Here is a 21,522-nt window from a genome sequence, read left to right on the forward strand (position 1 = left end):
CACCACCTCTCTGGGCAGCCAGTTCCAGTGTCAAGTCACCCTCACAGTAAAGTAGTTTTTGTTCACGTTCAGATGGAACATCCTGTGTCCCAGTTTGTGCTGTAGCCCCTTTTCCTGTCTCTGGGCACCACTGAAGAGAGTGTGGCCTCATCCTCTTGACACCCACCCTTAGGGCATTTGTACATATTGATGGGATCCCCTCTCAGTTTTCTCTCGTCCAGGCTCAGCAGTCCCAGCTCCCTCAGCCACTCCTTGGAAGAGAGATGCTCCAGTGCCCTCATCATTTTTTAAGCCCTCCACTGGATCCTCTCCAGTAGTTCCTTGTCTTTCTTAAACTTAATTATTTTTACTTTTGTCTTCCTGGAGCGCGTGTCCCTGTGATCCTTTGCCAGCTGGCAGCAGGAGCTCAGCTCCCAGCATCCCAGCATCCCAGACAATTCCCTGCCCAGCCCTGGTGCTCACAGCTGCTCACCCCCCACCTGAGCCAGGCCACAGGTCTCCCAGGCAGCGCTTAGAGAGGGAAGGAGGGTGGCAGATCATCATCCTGCACTGCACAAACCCACACAGCTCCCCACTGGCCTGAGTCCCAGGGGACTGTGAGCAAACACAAAGCTGATTTTCTCCTGCCCTGGCTGTGTGTAACCCCGAGTGATCAGGGGACCTTGGGGGATGGCACGAGCTGTGTCCTGGCTGGGAAGTCTGGGCTGCAGGGAGGAGCAGATCCTGGTTCCAGCACAGCAGTGCCTGCTTCCCACATGCTTCAGAGGAACCCACTCTTGATGCAGGACGTTTAGGGTTGTTACATCAGGGACTGAAGTAAAAAAAACATCAGTTTCAAAAGTGCTGAAAGTTTCATTCTGTTGGAGGAACACCCAAATGAATCTGTTTGTCATTTCCTAACTGGAATTAATGTGGAATTTCCATCCCCCGCACACCAAAAATCTGAATCTTACTTTTTAATCCTGTTTTAAATGGAGAAAAAGGCTGAAATGTCAGCATTTTTCCTGGGATAGAAATGATGTACTTGCTACACTCTGTAAACAATTTTGAATAGGACACTGTTTTTGTGGAGGTCACATTCTCAAATGCATGATTTATGGATTTATGAGGGTATTAACCATCAAATTCAGTGTCTGTAAGGATAATTTTTTTCACCTGAAGAGTCCATGACTTTATCACAAACTAGCCTAAACTGGCAGAAGGTGAGAGAAATCAATATGACAGAAAAGAGGAAAATAACCAGGCACCAGATAAAGGTGAAATTAGCTCCTAAAAACTGTAAAGACCCAACATGACACTAAATGCTTCATCTGAGTGAGCAAACTGGCTGCAACTTTAATGCAGTGTCACTGTCTCCCTTCTCACCGTGTTATACATTCCCCTCTAGTGGCTAATAAAAGATTTATGGGAGGAAAGTCTTTCAAGAGCTAGAACCAAATTCACAAAGGGGAATCGAGGGAAATTAGAGACGTAAATATTTTTAACAACCTGAACAGGGGGTTCTTGCCTCGTGCAGTGACAAAACTCACTCCTGTTGTGCTGCAGGTAGAGATCAAATTGCTCTTTTGGCCTGAGTAATGCTGATCACACCTAGAAATCAAAGGCTCTGCTCCGTGTCCGGTGCAGCTTGTGGGTGGGGGACAGAGTTAGGGCTGAGAAGAAGTCATGAAGAGTCTGCTTTGTATAAATTTGAAAAATGTTAATTCTTTTTCATTCTTACTTGTTCTGCTTTTTTTCCCCTTTTTAAAAAAAAAAAAAAACAAACAGGGATGAGTAGCCTTATGGTAGCTGTTGTTTGGCTTTCATGGGGGTTTTGTTTGTGTGCATCCTTGCTTGCTTAGGTGCTCTGGGCTTCAATTCCATCTGTGCCTCCTGGATTTGGGGGCTGGGGTCTGGAGTGTCTGTGTTTTCTGATTCTGAGTAAAATTACAAGTGTTGGCTTTGAGCAGTTCCACTCCACCTGCTGACTGTGCTGGTGCCCCTGCCCAAAGCAGGGAGAGGAGCCACAAACCAACTGAGCTCCATGGCTACTTGCTGGAGAGAGGGCTGCTGTGCAGCTGTGGGGGGTCTGTGGGGTAATTCAGGAATCAGTGATGTTTTTTGAAAGGGCACTGATCTCTGGGTTAAACCTGAACTTTGAACTTGCCCTATGAACCGTGAGCTGGGTGTAGGTACAGGGAGCATCTGGGACATACTCCCAGTGCCCCACGCTCAGGTCCAGCTCCAGTGCTGGTGCCAGCTAAAACTGCAACAGCCAACTTCCAATTGCACCATGTCCTTGGCTATTCAAGAGTAAAGTTTGCCAATCTTTGCTGGAAAAAAAAAAAAGTATACTTTGTTCTTAGTGTAAATATAACCTGTGTTGGCAGAGGACTGGCAGTGTTTTGGTGCCAGCAGCCAGCACACAGGTTAAGGGGCAAAGCAGGTTTCTGTAATTCCTCTTACAGCAAGCAGAGTGAGCCAGGCTCATCAGCAGGAGGATGTCCCTACCACCTTCTGACTGTGTTTTCAAACAACATTTGGGAGTGATTTATGCTGTGCTGTGACACTGGTACCATCTGTTCATCATCATAAGTATGAATGAAATGATAATGAAGAAAATGTTCTAAGCAGCTAACAAGATGATTACACTTTAATAACATGATTTTGGCATAATTTGGATCTTCAGCGATCTACAAACACTTCATTTCAAAATCTAAAGGTCTGGAGCCTTCCTGCAGCTACCCGGAGCTCTCCTCTGACTTTTAATATTAGGGGAAGAATAAATTTTCATATTTTCAGTCTTGAAATGTGTCTGAGGTCCTGCCTCACCTGTCTGCTGACTCACACTGTCTCCTACATGGCATCTCCTGTTTGCAGACTCTCCATTCATTCCCTTGCCTGCTTCACCTCTGTTTTGGAAAATTCTTTGAACAGGCTCAATATCTTCCCAGGGCAGGAACCATCTCTCCCTCCTGCCAGGGGTTTCCACCTGATTTACTCACTCTTTTCGTACATGGAAACAACAGAAACCGTCCATTGCAAATTCTAACAGGGACCTTCAGGATTTTTTAATGGAGAATAAACTGGAAGTCCAGAGAAAACACAAAAAAGTGGTGATTTTGCGTTAGAGTAAGGGACATTTCAGGAAAAAAAAAAGAATCTTTTTTTGTTAAATTGTTAAAAATTTATTTTATATTTGTTTTAAAAAGCTCACTGTTTCAAAATGAAAATCTGCATAGAAAATTATATCTCATTGCTTCAAAGCCAAAGATTGAAATCAATATTTTCTTTTGGGTCTAATGGGAATGTCACAGCTCATCCACTAAATGCAGAGTTTTATTTTTCTTCTTGGTTGAGGGAATATCCTGCCCACCCACAGCAGCACTAGGTTAGGGTTTATCTTTGAGAGCCCTACTTTTGCAAGCAGAGCTGGTGAGACAAGTTTGAGGTTTCCTCCCTGCTGCAGAGCTGACCACAGCTGTCCCCTCCCTGTGACCCCACCATCAGCTACTTCTGACATACTCAACATCTTGCTGTGTCTTGGGGCCATTCAGCTGCTTGCTCCAAGCCCATATCCCACATTAGAGGGGTGACCAGGGTATAACACTGGGGAATGCATTTTGAGATGGACGGATTGGAAGCTTCTGGAAGGTACCCTGCAAACCGAGGGATGGTCTCGCCTCTGTTTGCTCAGTTGAGGGCTCAGAACTAGAGCTCTGCACAGGACTTTTGTTTCTGCTGACAGCTGTCAGTACCTGGGTGATCTGACCAGGTGTCTCCAAAGGTTCAGTTGTTCATTGTGGTGGGTCCTGGCTGACTGTGCCACCAACCCTCCCGTGCTTCCACAGTGGCATGGCAGTGATGCAGCTCTGCGAGCAAATGTGCTCGACAGATTTTAGGCTGGGGAAAAAAGAACCCCAGCACATTCCTAGGAACTCTTGAGATGATTTCTTACGCCTGCAAAAGCATTTCTTTATTACTCAAGCAGTAATGCTGTCTCAAAATATTGCTTTCTTTGTCTGGGATATTTTTTACTAATAGGTAATCTTTTGATGTCTGTATGACATCTTGTTGCCCTTCTGATACAGCGCCTTGCTAGAAGGGAAAAAGCTGTTTGTTGGGTAGGTAGTACAGCAGCTGAGCTGCCATCCAAGCTGATCTGCTGCTCAGTTAGGCTTCACTTAGCTGATGATGTAGTGACAGATTGACCAGCAGGAACAAGAAATAGGAAGCATAAAGCAGATTTTTATGCTGCTGTTTTTCTTCCTTGCATTTTCCTGGTTATATTAATCTTTTCAAAGCCAGTATGCCAAAAAGAAGGACAGAGCCCATATGAAAGGGGTGGTGCTGAAGGGTGCTTGTGCAATCCCCTGACTGCAGTTGCTCTGAGGATTCGTGAGGGTTTGTGCATGTTGGACATGACTCATGGAACAGCTATTCCTGCACCAGGTGGTTAAAACTCATCAGTGATGGGCCTACAAGAAACTCCTCCTTAATCTTTCTCACCACACAAGTGGATCAATGGAGCTGCAAGAGGAATCGTGACTCTTGTTTGTGTTATTCCACGGATTCTGGCGCCGCTGAAAACAAATTCATCCCCTCTTTGGGCAAAAGTATTTCAGAAGACTACCAGAATCTGCTCTCGTTTATCTTCCAAGTGGGAGAACCACGCAGAGATGTCCCTTCAGCCCCGAGGAGTCTGAGTGTTCAATGCTCTTGGCGCCTTCTGCCTCCACCCATCTGGGGCTGGGAGGGAGGAGAGCTGGAGAACAACAGTGAAGCTACACCCCCCTGGGAAACCAGCTCCTTCTGGGACTTTCCTGCAAGGAGGCTGAGCTGTTTTACACTTGCTTAAGGCCACTGTCCTAGTCAGAAAGTGGAAAACATATATATATGTCGACCAAAATATAGAAAATATGTAGCTGACACCTGAAGAAAGCCTGAGGTTTCTGTGTGGAAACACGGGGACAAAGGCACAATCAACTTCCCCAAAAAGGAATGGCATGCAGAATTATTAGCAGATACTCCTCAGTGATCTAAAGAAGCAGAAAAATAAATGAATAAGAACCTACAACCTGAAAGAACTCTGTAAAGCAAAACAAACAAGCTTCTGTTATTGTTGTACAAATATCTGTCCTGATTTATTTTTAATCATTAGAAGGAAAAGAGGGGGAGAAAGGGAATAACAGTCTTTGCCAAGTGCTCAGTGATTCTCATATACCTGATTCCCAGCTGCACCTAACTCATTATCACTCTTGTGAGTATAACACTTCTCTGCAAATGCTCCAGCCACTTAGATTTTTGAAGAGGGTTTTTCAACAAGGATGGAATGTGATAAATGCAATTTAAACAAGCCACTTAATCAACTTATTTATATTAGATAACAATATAAGCAGAGTGAGTGAGTCTTCCACACAGAAGCCCTCAGGAAACCTCTGCGGAAAAGAAAACACCACAAGATCACTCTTTTTGCAGCCACCCTCGGTGGCCCAGTTTGGTCCCTTGACCCTTGTAGATGCCAGCAGCTCCTTTTAAAGGTGTGACATCCCTGGTCCATGAGCTCTGGCACCCCCCAGCCCTCACCTCATGCTGAGACTTGGTTGGGCCCTGCTGAATTTGTCCTACCAGTTTGAGAAGGTTCATCTGTTCGTAGATATTGGTTGTAATTTTCTGGGAGGATGAGGAAGGGAAGTCTGGGAAAAAGAAAACAACTTCTATTGATTTTATAAATGTTATTAACATTTTATTAATTTCTGAGAAGATTGCCTCTGGGAAATGCTGTGTGTCCCCTGTCCTTCTACCACACTGTTAAATATGTCCTGAGACCATATGGAGAATATGGAACCAATCTCTGTCACACAGCTTCCCCCATCCAAAGTGCCCACAGGCCCCAGGAGAACATTCAAGAGAGAAATCTGTGCAGGTGGAGCTACCAAAAATGTCAGTGAACAAAAGCTAGCTTTTAAAATTATATTTTCATATCAGAAATAGGAGATTATCCTCACATCGGGTGAGGAATTGCAAAATAGAGACAGAATTTTTATTTTAATTATTCATCTTACTTAATCTGAGAATTTAAGTTGATCCTCATTTTACAGAAGCTTGTGGAATCCCTAATTTGAGATAAGGTCTGAGTGGGGATCAGAGACCCCAAGCAGAGAAGAGGGCTGATGGAAGTTTAAGCTGACAGAAGTATAAAAAGAAACAAATGGGCTTTGCCATTCAGAGAATGTAAGCAAAGACCACAGCTCTGGAGGGAAAACAAGGCAAAGTCATAGTAAAACAATTCACAAACCACAGACTCCACCTCAGGAAATGCAGAGGCAAAGGTGAAGCTCCAAGAGAAAACAGAGCAAAACTAGAGTTTGCTTTCCAGAGGCATCCTGAAGGTGTGCACAGGCAAGCACAAAACAGCCACACTCTGGAATCTTTGTCTTTTTTGTCTGTGTAAGAAGCTAAATCATGACTGCAGATATCAAAAAATTAAATAAAATATGTGTAATTTGCACTGTTGAGAAGAATTAGTAGGAAATGTTAAACAGACAGCTACATATAGTGGTGGAATATTCCACTGAGCATGAACGGAGCCCTTTCTACTTGTCATTCCAACAGCAGTGCACAAGTTCACAGGAGGCCAGGAGTTGTGTGAAAGGTTTTGAAGAATAAATTTAGTGATGTTGCAAACAGGAATGTAGACCTTCATTAGAAGCAGTGGGCAGTTTCTGAGCCAGATACAGAGAGATGCCTTTCAGCAGCAGGGCCCTCTGAGCTGTGAAATGGGGCAGGATGTGAGGATTAGAGCACACAGGTTCCTCTGAAGATCTGTGAGACAGAGGAGACCAGCTCAGACTGACTGAGACCTTCTGATATGCATGGTATATTGTCATTTCTGCCTTTGGGAAACCACTGACCAAACCCTCCCTCTCCATCAAAAGGACCTTCTTTGCAGTGCCCGTGGAGCAACCTGCTTTTCCATCAGGGATGTTTCTGTGCTGTAGCTCAGGTTCCTCCTGCACAACTGTGGAAGTCCAGAGCAGATCTGTTGCTCTCCCTGTGAGCACATGTTATCAGTGGCTCCATCACACCCAGCAATGGGCCTAAATTCACCCTTTGGTGGCTGCAGCAATGGGCCTAAATTCACCCTTTGGTGGCTGCCACCCTTGTCTCACCCCCCGAGCATTCGCCTTTGTGCAGCAGTGCCAGCTGTCAGCCACCGATGGCCAGAGCCCACGTCCCAGCAGGTCCATGGTGTCAGAGTTCCATGCTCACTTGCCAGATGGACAATCCTGCAGGAACGTGTCTTGTAGACTATCGTGGGCTGGAGCTGTGAGTTCATATGGAAATATTTTTTTGTGTGCACGCCGGTTTTGCCAAACGTCCTGTTTTAATTATTCATCTCTCCTCATGAATAAATGAAAAGGGGAAACATCAAAAGTCGCCAAATACTCTGTGCTGGTCACAAACACTAAAGGTTTCTTTGTAATGTACAATCAGAAAGTTGGATTAAGATTCACTCCTTTGATATGCAGCTGATTATTTTTTTATATATTAAAAAAGAGAGAAATTCCTGTTTCCTGCAATTAACTGTATTTTTTTTGAAGCGCAACAGGCATAGAGAAATCACATATCTGTGGCGACTCCTTTCAAAGAAAACAATTAGCATCCATATCAAAAAGCTAATTCAGAGAAATTAAAAGAACACATACATCAGTAAAATATAATATTTCCTCTTTAGCACATCTCATTGTGTACAATGTGTCACTGTAAAATTGTTAGGCTTGGAGATAATGAAGAGTGACAGTTGAAGGGTTCAGGGCTTCATATAAGACTTTTGGGTATGTAAAGATTTTAATTGCACATAATTATGAATGTGCAAGTGGAACGATTTAATTTTTTAGCTTTCATGCTATTAGAAGGCTAATAGAACCAATATCAAACTGAGTTAGTTACAGCAGAATTACTAGAAGAAGCTATTTTTTCATTCAGCAATTTAAATTCAATCGAAACAACAAAAAAATTAAAATAGCTTATATGTTTCTCTCTTCTTTTACATTTATGTAGTGGTAGCAAGATAAGTGGAGTATGCTATTAACAGAGAGGAAGAAAATAGTTCTTATAAGATTAGAATATCCTGGAATAAAGGCAATGGATAGTGGGGAGCACAGAAGAAAAGGGACAGCTATAAAGGGTGCAGTTAAAGTAATAAAATGATCTGTTAGGTTTGAGACTGACCGTTGTTCTTGCTGTAAATACACAAACATACCCTCTCCACACCTCAGACAGATACATTACTGCTGGTGAGCACAACGAGGAAGGAGCTCCGTTTGCTGGCTCTGTGGGGTTTGTGACTGCTGCAAACACACAAATGCAGGATGGAATGTGCCCAACAGTCAGAAAGGTGTCTGAGCAGGGCCTCGACTGAGAGTCAACCACAGCTTTCACCCTGGCAACGTGAACAAGGACTGTGTGGCAGGGAGGGTTCTCTGCCAGCATCCTGGGTGACTGTAAGCAGTGCAACAGCTTCCAGGAAAGCTCAGGGTGGGATAAAACAGGATTTCCCCCACAGTGCCTTTTCTGCAGGGTTCAGGACTCCCCATGAACACTGCTCCCCATCCTGCCCCGAGCTGAGCAGCCAGCCCAGCCCTGCAGCCCTCCCCTCTTCTCTCCGCAGCATTTCAGTCTCGGGTTCGCCTTCCCTCTGCTGCAACCCCACTTCTGTGGGCATTTATTTTGGGCCTTACCCTGCCCAAAATTCAGCCCTTCTCTGCCACCTCCCAGCCTTGTGTGCCGAGCACAGGCCGGGGCTGGGGAGCTGCGGTTCCGCCGCTCCCGTTCCGTGCGAGCGCCTGTTCCTGCCCTGTTCCTGCAGCTGCAGCACAGAGGACCGAGGGCAGGAAGAGCAGCTCTCAGCACACAGGAGGCAGAGGAAATAGTGTCCAGACCCTCTGCATTTTCCGTGTCCATAACCAGTTGTTTTGGTTCTGCGTGGCTTTTGCAGTCCCCGTATCGTTCCTCACAACAGAGCTGGAAAATTATTTTCTATCTACCACTAAACCCCATTTAAGTCCATCTTTCAGCAGTAATTAGAAGTCTGTTGATGTTAGGATCTCTTTGCAGATCTTGGACCTTTTCAATTAATTTTAATCAGGTTCATTAGCACTTTTTTAATGTGTAAGAAATGGGCAAATACATAACTGAAGAGCCACTTACCTTTTAATGAAGGTAACAAATATGCAATTAAAAAAGCTCTGTCTTTCAGCAACTTTGCAGTAAATTAACTTGTTTTGTCATTATTGTGCATGTAGAATGTCACTTACGCTGGAGTTTTGACACAAAATTCTTTATCATCGGCAGAATTAGTGAGTAACATTAAGAACTAGGAAATTACAATTAGTTCGTGAATTAGGTGGGATATACAATGTGTTAATTATTGAGGGACCAAACTTCATGCAATTAAAATTTAAAATCAAGATAAGAATAATGTATTATTAGGCATCCGAGTATTAATTGAAGTTGCAAATGATTACCAAATTTTATAAATTAATTCTAAGGTTCCTTGAATATTCTTACAAAATTTTGTGCCGTGAGACTTATAACAGGCTGCAGTTGTTTGTGAATAGAATAATAATATGAAACTCAAAAATTCTACAGGAATCTTTGCTTTTTATCAGTTCTAAGTTTGCCTGCAAAGATGTTTATTAAATGTCTTGCTGCTAAAAAATGTTATACTGATGCTTCTTTCCCAAGATCTCAGTTTCAAATATGAGTTTCACACACAACTGCCAGGCTCTCGTGCTGGCTGTGGGTGTCACCCACTGGACCTGTGCTGGGATAATGCAGTGTGGGTGATGATTCTGCATGCAGCCCACAAACAAGGCTCTGTGTAAACTATCTTAGTTATTTCACTACCCTTCCCCCATTCGCCAGGCAAATTATCACATGTGTATTTAGTTTCAATAAGATAAAAAATTGCCTAATAAAATATTTACTCAGCCTTTGTCCCTGCAAGTGTAAACTCATGTAATTACAGAGCACTCCAGAACCTGTGACTATAAATCTCTAGAAATAAAATCCTCAGCACATTGACAGAATAAGTCTCCCACTTACTGGGAAAATGGGGAGCTAGTCCAGGCCAAGCTGTTAGAGTAACTTAATGTGCTCCAATTTATGCTCCTTCTGCCTTCAGTCTTCATGGATGGATATTTATGTCTTCCTACTGCCTAGTGATGGCTGTCATTACCTCTCCATCATAGGCTGGAGAAGTGAAGATCCCACCTTTGTTTCCCAGCACCTGGGATGTGCTGTTAGGAGTAAGGATGATGTGCATGGATGCTCTTGGAAAATTCAAAGTATCCCAGTAACAAAGTGGCTTTGATTATCTCAGCTGCTAACAGGAAGCTGGTAGATATTAGGGTGTTCTACCCTGATTGTCTTGGTGCCAGCCTTCCATGGGACATGCTGCCAGCACAGACATGGTGTGACCAAGCTGTTATTTCCAGGAAAACATTCCCAGGCCTTCAGGGCTGAATCTCCACAGGGAGTGGGAACCTGTGCCTGAGGGAGGCTGTATGCAAAAGGCACTAAGCCATAATCTGTGTGTTAGATGGGCAGGGGAGAAGAGAGACTACTATTCTTTATTTTCAGTAACGTTTAGGTTGTGGGACTTCAGCACAGAGGGATCAGAGAAGAAGGGAGCAGAAGGAATATAACAACCTCTTTTGTACCTGTCACTTTAATGTATGCCTGCTCCCACTTTGGCACAGCACCAGAGCCTTTGAAACACAGTAGCTCCGAGTGGTTGGGAGTGTATTTTGAAGTAACTTTTAATTAAATCTTCCCTTGGGCTACTGAGCAGAGAAAGGTGGGAGTGCCCGGGGCTGTTTTTAAAGGGTTCCTCTACAAAAGCAGGGGTTTTTTTCTCAGACTATCACAAGTCTGGATTAGGGCAAAAAAAACCTCCAAAACAGGTAACTTTTCTAACTCAGCAGGTAACTTAACCCATCAGTCCCTGCAAAAGCACAGCAACACAGGCTTTTTACTTCCCAAACTAATTACTTGAATAAAACACTGCTTGGACGTAAACCAGGTATCAACATTGCACTCAGCATTGTCCCTCCAACCCCTGCGACCCTCAAACAGACAATAGGGGAAAGTAGGGAGAAAGAAGGGAAGTGTTCATTACTGCCAGCCCCGTAGAGAATCAAGGAGACCCTCAGCAAGCCTTCACAGAAATAGGGAAGCAACCCAGTCCTTCAGGAACTCCTGGCCCAGGGTCCCCCTTTGAGAACCAGGGGAATCTTCCTGATGAAAAGCCTGGTTGCTTTTTCTTCTCAGCTTGGCAGACTGCTGCAAAACACAGGCTTTGCTCTGGCAGTGCATTTTCTGTCTGAAAACATTTTCACTGAAGAAAAATCCCTGACAAGGTCTGCTACCAGCTCCTGCAGAAGGTGACCTGAGGTGACAGTAGCTGGAAGGGGTAGGAGGGAGGAATTTCTTCTGTTAAAAACTGAAGAAGTCAAACAGCACCCGAGTCTCATAGTGGTTGTGTTTATGAAAAGGAGGCTGTCCTGTCAGGGTGTTCATCTGGATCTTTGTGTCAACCTCTGAGCTTCATCTCAGAAACTGGTTTACCCCAGTACTCTCCAGTGCCACATTTGCAATGGTTCATGCTGCCCAGAAACACCTCCCCCAGGGACACATGCCACAGACCCCTGCCTGAAGTGAAGTCAGGCTGAGCTGAGCGCTCACACCGGGGGTGTAACTTCTCTGTTTCCAGCCCAGAAAGATGACCAAGGATGGCAGCCTGGCACTTACAGTTTACAATGACAGCATCCAGTGTCCTTCTGCCTCAGGACAGACCTACCCAGGTAAGATGGTTCTGCTAAAATAAGCTTTCTTCTCATGTCTGTCGTGTGTTGGTCTGGGAAGGGGTGAGGAGCAACCTGGAGGTGTGGGTAGCAAGGCTGAATGCAGACCCTGTGCTATCAAACACCTCTGGGGGTCATCACAAAGCTTCACGAGGAAGCTGAAAATGGAAACTGGGGTTTCATTCCCCTCTCAGCTTAGTCCAGCATAATTTATGGCACCAAGAGGTGCTTCCCTGTGGATCTCCCAAATTGTTTAAGCTGACTGAACACAAAGGAAAAGAAATCCAATGTACCTCAGACCTCATTCATACCTCTCACTTTCTCCCTCACTTTCTCTCCATGTTGGTGCCAGAAGAAAGCTACTTCCTTCTACCTGGATGGCAAGGCTGGATGGCATTCCAGAGAGTTCAGTCTTTAAAAGCAGAACAAATCTTCTGTTTCTTATGGCCTGGCACTCCTGTTCTCAGGGTCTCCAGCTGCAGATGATGTTTTTGTTGCAACCAGTGCTGTTCCAGTACCTGAGAGGGATGAGAGCCCTGCCCTGGGGGCTGCCAGTTCTCCAGTCCATCACCACACAGGCACCTGCTTCAGAAAAGGATCATAACAGCCTAAAATAAGTGACTGAAGGTCTGATTTTCTTCCTGTTTCTGCCCAGTCTTAATAAAAAGCAAACATCCCCTTTGGGAAGCTATATTCACGAAGCAAATTACATTTTAAAGAAAGGCCAGCTTTGAATTCACCCGGGCAGCATTAACTTCCCACAAACGCTTCCACCAGATGCCACCCTGTGGCTGGAAAACACCTTTCCCACTTGACGTCCCAAGGAAGGTGTGCACTGCCCTGGCACTGCCACAGCCCAGCTGTGCAGGGCAGGATGAGGGGGGCAGAGGGGATCCTGTGCCGGGGGCAGGGGGTGTCCTGCCCCCACATGGGTGCGAGGGTGTGACGGCACCACCAGGAGACGTTCTGGCCTTGGGAAGGAGCCGCTGGCTGTCACCCAGGGATCTTCATAATGGAGACCAAACGGGGACGTGGGGATGCTTGTGTGTAATTATACACAACATATAGGGCCATTTACCATATGGGAGCAGCTGGAGCCCTTTGATCCTTCTCACCCATAAAACGGGGCTGGCGGGGCCTGGCGTGGGGAGCGGGGTCACAGAGGGGCTCAGTGTCGCTCCAGTGAAGGCCAGGGCTGTGCCTGTATTTTCTCATTTCCCATGAGTGTTCAGGAAAGAGATTTCCAAGCACAGCTGGAAGAAAGGAGGAGAGCACTGCTGGTGTTTGCTGGAGCACAGCTGAGACGCCTTTGTAGGATCGGCCAGAGAGGTGCTCTGGGGAGGTTTGCTGGGGCCAGAGGCTCCTCTCCTGCAGGAGGGACCCCTCCCCTGCACCCCCCAGTGCTGTGGAGGGCACCCCTCATTCATAGCCCAGCACAGAGTGGGGAGTCCTGGCTGAGAAATGGTTGTAACACAGGGATTGCTTGTGCTTAGGGTGCCTGAAGGTGGGAGGGAGCCCAGCAGCTGCATCCCAGAGCCTGTGCCAGCCAGGATGCCAAGTGCTGGCAGCAGAACCAGGGCAGGTGCAGCCCCAGTCTCCAACACCTTTTTGGGAAGGTCTCAGCTCGCCCCCTCAGTCCTTCCTTGTCATCTGCTTCACCTGCACCCATGATGCTGGTACAGGCTTTTCCAGGGCAGGGCTAGGATATAGCTGCTCACAGATTTGAATAAGGCTCTGTCATAGCAATGCCTATTTTTTGTGCTTTCCATAGTTCCCTGACTGGACAACGCTGAAACTATTTCATGAGAAGGAATGAAATACTACAATCGCTACACAGACTCAGTTATTTCTTTTCCTTTATTTTTCAATTCTGAAAGAAAAAAGAAAAAGTCACTTTGCACGGACGGCTGGGAATTTAGCTGTATTTTCCATGGTCTGGGGGGCATCGGGTTGTGATTCCTCAGCCTGAGTTTATTTCTGGCTCTGCCACTGAGGTGTGAGTAACCCTGACCAGACCACTCGGCCCCTCTGACTCGGTTTCTTCTTTCCGCTTTCATTTTCCCGCAGTATAAATTCCTTGATATAAAAGCTGTTGTTAGTTTGCATTTGGGGAGTGTGTCGTGCAAGGAGGGGGAGTGCAGGGCTGAAGGAAAGGCACTGCAGAAACCCTGCCAACAGTGTGAGGAAAACAATTGGTCACGTTTCCAAGGCTGAGGGGGTTTAATCGCACAGCTTGTCTGTCCTCCTTGCTCACCAGCTAAACCCAAGCCTGAATGCCAGCCGAGCCACTGGATAGTCCAGATCTTGCCCCAAAAGCTGCTCCAGACCTCTTGGCAGCCCTGGCATGCCCCTGCTGTCCCTGCACCCTGACCCTGGGGACCTGCAGGGCCAGCACAGCATCACAACCCTCATGCTCAGAGGTTTTCCTTCATTTACAGGCCTGCTGGCAAGGGAAATCCAGCAGGGAATGCTGGTGAAGGGTAAAGGTGTCTGTGCTGTCTGCTCACCCACACTCACCTGGGCAGTCCTGCTGAAGCTGAGGGAGTTGCCTGGGTGCAGAACCACCTGCCTCAGTGCCCAAGTGTTTCAAGGAACTCTGCACACATGGACCTGTGCAAGTGAATCTCCCTGGAGCCAATTGTTCTGCCCTCCCTATTGCTAAAATGTGAGGAAAGACAGCACCCTGCCTGCACACCGTGGTGCTCACCCAGCCACCACCACCAGGACATCCACAGTGCCTCACAGGTACTTGTAAACTCCTTCCATCCATCCTACATGGACAGCACTCTTTGCTTTAAACTTCTCCCCTGTTTCTCAAACTTCTTTTTTTTTTTCAGACTATTTGAGCCACAAGACTGGCCAACAGACACAGCTGGGAAACACACCGCGGTACAAAGAAAAAATAGTAAGGGCTGGGAGGAGTTCTTTTCCCCTCTACAGAACTGTAATTGGGTCTTCTCTTTTTATTTTATTTTTTAAGTTCAGCTGGGGTATGAACCCCTTAGTCTTAGTTTGACTTATGGAAAAGAGAGAGCATTAGTATATTTATAAAAATTCACCTTGTTCTGAAACTGTAGACATGCTTCACCTTTTAATTTCATGATTAGTGTCATTTCACCATAGGGGAAAAGCCACTTTTTCTATCCAGCGGCACAAAACGAATACAAATCAAACACATGCTTTCTGGAATTATTCACACAATGTTTTCAAAAATCGACATAGTTCAATAGTTGAGCAATAAATTTTCTTACTAATGAGACACTAAAAAATGTTTTTGATGTTACGCCCAGGGAGAACTAGTTATTGCAGATTTATAGGCAATCTGTGCAAAGACTGTCCTTTGCTTCCAATGAGTTTCTAATTTTGATTTGATGATATCCAGCTGCTGAGATTTGGCCGTGATATTATATAACTTGTGATATCACATCTATACAGTATTTTCTTCACCCTCAGTGACTGGCCTTTCCAAACACGAGCTGGACTGCGGCATCTCGTGGTTTCCCCGTGCAGACAGCCATGGCGTGTGGGTTCATGGATCCCTCTGAGTGTGCGTGGTTACAGTGTGCGCATCTCGGAGTTGGAATACAGGAGGCAAATTTAACTCTTGCTGCAAATGCAGCTTTTCCTTCCAGCTCCTCCTGCTGTCTCCGTGGCTGGGAGCTGTAGCTCAGAGCAGGTTGGGCTGTGGGCAGTTGTGCACTGAAGGCCTTGCAGACAGTATTTTGCAGTTCCCTTTTTTCCAAGTATTTCTTCCAGCATTAGGCTGGAGCCCAGCCTGACAGGCTTGTCCAAGCCAGGGGCAGCCACCACCCCATGGACTGGAGTCACCACAACCCACCCCCACACAGAGGAAGGTTTGGAACAGTCAGTTCCTTCCTTCACTGGAAGGACAGTCAGTGACATCCTCTGTCATCCTTTCATCAACACGGAGCTGGAGGTGGAGGGTTTCCCCATTCAGGCCCAGAGAACTTCCTCCTCTTGGTGAAGGGAGAGAAGTGTATTCAGTGAAGTGACTATTCCCTGGAGGTAACCATCAGTGGGCCAGTGGGTTTATTCCTGTGACCTGCTTGAGACCCCGCTGAAGATGAACTCAGATCCCTGGGGACATTTTTAATCTGAAACAAACCGAGCAGTGCTGGTACTGATACTGCTGGCAGGCCCCCTTCCCTAGGAAATGAAAGAATGTGGTATCTCTCAAAGGGTAATAACAAGGCTCCTTGCCTGGATACAAGAACGATGAGTGCTTCAGAAGTGCTGATGATTAAGGCCCGTGTTTAGGACGCTCGGAAAAAGCGGCCTCCGGAGCGAAGCAGCCATGAGCCGGTTCTCCGCGCCGCTCACCCGCCTTCCGCCCACATGGCTGCCACGTGGGGAGGCTGCCCAGGGCCCGGCCAGTGCTCCTGGCAGGAGAATCCCACGCCAGCTGTGCCTGAGCACGCAGGGCTGTCCGTGCCCTGGCACTCCCACGGGTGCCACGGACACTGGCCTCGCCGGAGCCACCCGCCCCACCACGGCCGTGGGCACGGCCACTCGGTACCCAGCACATGAGCAGCACTGTCACTTTCTTTTAATTCTGTTTTTAGGAAGTCTGCAAGTTGAGCACACTGCCAGTAACTAAAAAGATTGGCTTCTGGCAGAAGGCAGCGGGATGGTGCTGTGCTCTGCTGACAGCAAACAAAGGCTGCAGAGCTGTTCTGTGCTTAAACAAAGGTTTCTACCTTCAAAAAGTATGATGAGGAGTCTGCATCCACCCTAAATAGTATTAAATTAACTGATAACTCACAAACATTTAAGTCAGTTATTCTTCTAAAGGGCTGCTGAAAGCACACCCGTAGCAGGGACTGCAGATGTCCTGAGCAGGAGCTCCCCTGGGAATCAGGTAGGGCCATCCTCCAGTTCCTCACATGCCATGCACATACATAACTGCATGTAAATCATGGGCCTAAGCAGTGTAGAAGCACCAACCAAGTTAAAAGTTCACGGGAACACGTTCAGAATGACATCTTATTCCCAGCTTTCAGTAAGCACGTTATACATTGAAGAGTTGCCATTCTTTTTTTTCTTTACAACCCAAGATTTCAGTCCCCTCCTGCTCACATGCACCTCCTCATCACATTCTATCTCCAAATTCGCTGCTGATGCAAAGGATTTCAATGGCCCTTCACAAACACAAGCGGAGAACGCAGCCAGATGTCTTCCTTGGGTTTCAGGAAGGCAGAGAAATGTCAGAATTAAATCTGGATTGCGGTGATGTTGCCAAAAATAGTTTCTGCACTCACTCTGTGTCTGTGAAGATGGATCTCAAGGCCAAACACAGAAATTAGCTTCCATATCAACATTTTACTGTCACTTTCATCGCCACGCCAATAGTTTAGTTAAAATAACATCGTTTACTGGCATGGAGTGTTATTGCAAACAGATGTCATCGTTAGCATAAAGACAAGTTCTGCTATTTCATCCAGGAACTTATTCATGGAAATTCTGATTTTTTTCATTGAAATACGAAACAGTTTTCAGTCTTTCAGTCTTTTTGCCCCTCAAAACACTTTAGGGGGGATTGTTTCATTTTTGGAGGTTTTTTGCTGTTTCCTCTCCAATAAAGAAAAAATCGGCATTTTTCTTGACCTGGTATAATTCTGGTCGTTATTTTCAGTTAAAGGGTTTCCTCCAGTGAAAGGCAAATGTTAGCTGGAAAAACTGTAATCAGCTCTAATTTCCTATATATGTTTCATAGTTGTATCTAATTGGATACTGCTTCCTTCAACTCTCTTCTGGAGTTGAATAATTCTAGTCCCAGGTATATCCATATTTTTTTGTATGTGTAGTCATTAAGCCACCTTCTCTGTGTTATCCAGATAAAACTGGACATTTATTTGTAATGATTATTTTTTGTTGCCTTCTTCTATTGTGAAGGGAGTATGTCTGGATAATGGATATACACTTGACTTCTTTCATTAGAAAGGAATATGAAACAGTGCAGTGTAATGAGATCAGCCACCAGAACACAGCTCAGGAGGAGTGAAGTTAGAGTGCACCAGGCAGAAATCTGAAGTCTCAGTCCTGCTGGAGTGAGAGGCTGTGCTCTGGTTGACTTCAGTGAGGATTCTCGGATTCCATCCTAAGAATTTAATAACACTGCAGGTCCAAGTAAGCACAAGCAGAAACGAGTGCTCACTGGTGTAGTGTAAGGCTCTCAGTCCTACACAAACAAAAGCCCATGCATTTAAGTAAAAGAATTTTGAGTCCCTCGGTTTTATTTATTTAATCTGCTTACAACATATTAAATATTAAAAACTACATTGTAATAGATTCTATGTTCCTCTGAGAAATAACCGTAAAAATCGCCCAACGCACAAAAAATGCAATAGTGGCCAATTTGTATTCTTACTCATTCTGCTCCAGAGAAGAGAGCAACAAATCAGGTCATGTTTGGCAACTGGTTTCATGTAATATGTTGACTCATTGCTGTTCTCTGGATCTATGTATTCCTTATTCCATGACTAATAGGTTGTGCATAACTTCTGTATGAAACTTGCAGTGTCCCCATTTCATGAGCTCTAGTGCCAAGATGGAAACTCCCAGCACTTCAACACAGCCCTGGCCTCTGCTCCTGCTCGCATCGATGGAGAAGTTCCTTTAGACCTCAGTAATGGAGGGTCAGTCACTAAAATCAAAATCCTTTGGAGAAAACCCCTACTATAATCTGTCTTTAAAGTCCAAAATTTTCTTGAGTCCTCCTGGGTATGTGAGAATGGACACTGGCACGAATCCCTCACACCACTGGAGCTGACAGGCACCAGGTACCCGGCAAACATTGGACTAAATCAGCCTGACTGCAAAGGAGCAAAGATCACAGAATGACAGAATGGTTGGGGGTGGAAGGGACCTCTGGAGATCATCTGGTCCAACCCCTCTGCTCAAGCAGGGTCACCTACAGCAGATGTTGCACAGGATGGCATCCAGGTGGGTTGTGAATACCTCCAGAGAAGGAGACCCCACAGCCTCCCTGGGCAGCCTGTTCCAGGGCTCAGTCACCCTCACAGTAAAGAAGCTTTTCCTCATACTCGGATGGAACTTCCTGTGCTTCAGTTTGTGCCCACACAGTTGTCTCTTCTCCAGGCTAAGCAGCCCCAGCTCTCTCACCCTTTCCTGGTAAGAGAGATGCTCCAGGCCCCTCATCATCCTCGAAGCCCTCCACTGGATCCTCTCCAGAAGTTCCTTGTCTGCCTACTGGCATTAACCCTCTCCTGGTTTTTTCCAGCCCAGGGCGTTGTCACAGCACTGCAGCTTTCTGGGACAGCCAGAACAGGCTGTAGAACAAGCATTTGCCTCATATCCTCGCTCACAGCCCTGTGCTGAGCTTCCTAAATGCGTAAAAATCTTGATGCTGCATCTCCTCTAAGTGCCTACAGGGACCACCGCTGTGCCTCATTACACTGAGCTGAGAAAAGAGCAGGAGTTAGTTACTGATGGCAGAGGAGCCCCCAGAAACTCTAGCTGGAATTTCTATCTCCTTCTGCATTTGACTTTACTGTAATTATGTTTCGGAATAATTTCTATGTCAATCTTCTGCTTCCAAATATAAATGTCACTTCTCTTGCCCAGATTCAAAACAAACTGTCAGTTTGAAATAGCTTCTAACACGTTAATAATGAAATACCATTTTACCCCCACTGAGAATAAAATGCTAGCACTAATCATATCATTCTAAAGGGCTTATAAATCAATAAACCGAGAGGCAGTGAATGAACAAAATGCTGATTGAAATCATAAGCACATCAAGTATCTGCAGATAATCAGTGTCACATGTTTTTTTTTTAAAAAAATAGTTTTCCCTAAACATGTGGATACACACACACAGTTCCTTGCTAGATTTCATTCTCACAGAGTGCTTTGATTACCTCACCAAGGTAGATGAAAGCACAACTGAACGCTAGAAAATGAGAGCAGCAGATCACTTTGTGACGTGACATTCATAACCCAAGTGCTACAACCTCATAATAAGCTGTTTTCAGTAGCTGGGGCTTTTCCTGAGCCTAATTTCCCTCTCTGCTGCTGGGATGCCAGCTGGCAGCTTTTGGGTGGGAGCAGTTCTGATGCTGCTCCCCAGGTCAGGGCTGTGTCAGGTGGCCAACACTGTGGTTGCCATTAACCCAAATGCCAGTCTGGGCTCACAGAGTGGGAACTGCTGGAGCAAACCCCATCACACACCTCAGACCCAGCTACCCCCTCACCCAACCCACACCCCAGCCTGGGCAGCTCAGGGATGTGCCTCTCCCTCCCACCTGCACAGTGTCCTACAGAGTTTCCTGTTGCCTTCTGCCCCTGCAGCACATGCTTTGTGGCCACTGGACACAGAAATTTTTGGGAAACAGCTCCACAGGGATGGTTATCTCTGGTATCTTGTTGGCTGCTATGGTATCCTTCTCAGCTGCATGCACAACACCCCTGAAAATCCTCCCTGGGTGAGACACACTCTTCCCCATCCCACTGAGGCTAAGGGAGGTTTGTGATTACGGTGTTGGGAAACTCTTTTCTCAAATTCATTATATTCTCTTTAGTAAGTGACTCACATGACCACTGTTAAAGAATTGCTCCCCTGTTTGGGGGTGTCTGCAACACTGATATATAAAATGTCAAGCTTTCATTTTCTAACATTTCATAAAATGTTGGCACCATGGAGGTGTCCAAACACCTTAGTTTGGGCCCAGAAGCCCTGGCAACACCATCCAGTGTTTGCAGGGGTAGGACCTCTTGTGTAAGAGCCTCCAGCCCTTTGTTGACTGACACTTCACCACGAAAACCTCAGCTGCTCTCCCTGCATTGGCCACCCAAAACCCCATCCCTCTTATCCCTGGAAACGAACCTGGAAGGAATCTCTAGTACCTTGGAAGTGGCACATGGCTCTTTTTAACAAACAGAACTTCCGTTTTGAAGGCAAGGGCTGGCACTGGATGTCCAGAGATAATGTTAGATGCAAAACACCGACAGACCAGCTCCTCAGTTTTATGGAAACTAGTGACAGCAATTTTCTTCACGAGAGTAAGAATGGTTCTTGTTTACAGTCAACTCCAAATTATTCCCTCATATACTTCACTGAATCTTTCTTAAAGATAGATTTTGTAACCCTCATGAAATGTACTTCAAAAAAAAAGTGTACATAATATATCAAGAATCCTGTATAACTTCTTGCTCTGAATTCTGATGCAACATATTGAATAAGATACAATAGAAATGAAGATGCTGGGAATTTATGACAGAATTTTTAATTACAGATCTAGGAGTAAATAAGCATGAGATTCTCTTGCTAGAGAATTGTAAATGAAGTTAATGGATATTGAGATGAAATCTTTTTTTAAATTTATTTTGCAATACTTGATGTTAATAGAAACTTATGCTGTGTATTAGTCCAAGTGTCTTTAAAGACTTTTAGAGTCATTATTCAATGATGGATGCATGTTTTAAAAAATTTGCATTTCTGAATAGGTAAATGGATTAATTGAGAGAGGATCATGAAAAGCTTTGCAAATGTGTGTTGATGAACTTGTTAATAAAACATCACACGAAACGTTTTATTCACACAAGATAGGTAAGTTCACCCCTTGTTAATATTCAACAAAGTTAAAATATTCCTGTGAAGTGGCACTGAGGCATCATGATCTTCAAGTGATAT

At 45.4% G+C, this 21,522-nt stretch overlaps 1 long non-coding RNA gene across 1 annotated transcript in view; it reads left to right on the forward strand.

The window, feature by feature from the left end:
- The window catches only part of LOC113993367, an 84,518-nt gene extending 72,476 nt beyond the window's left edge, over window positions 1-12,042 (forward strand). Inside the window, exon 5 of the long non-coding RNA XR_005565787.1 lies at window positions 11,759-12,042. This is a non-coding gene — a long non-coding RNA (uncharacterized LOC113993367). The remainder of the gene's footprint in view (window positions 1-11,758) is intronic.
- Window positions 12,043-21,522: the final 9,480 nt, after the last annotated feature.

Source organism: Pipra filicauda, unplaced genomic scaffold (assembly GCF_003945595.2).
Source record: "Pipra filicauda isolate LSUMZ 115617 unplaced genomic scaffold, ASM394559v2 scaffold53_size3534045_pilon, whole genome shotgun sequence".
In the NCBI taxonomy this organism is placed as follows: Eukaryota; Metazoa; Chordata; class Aves; order Passeriformes; family Pipridae; genus Pipra; species Pipra filicauda.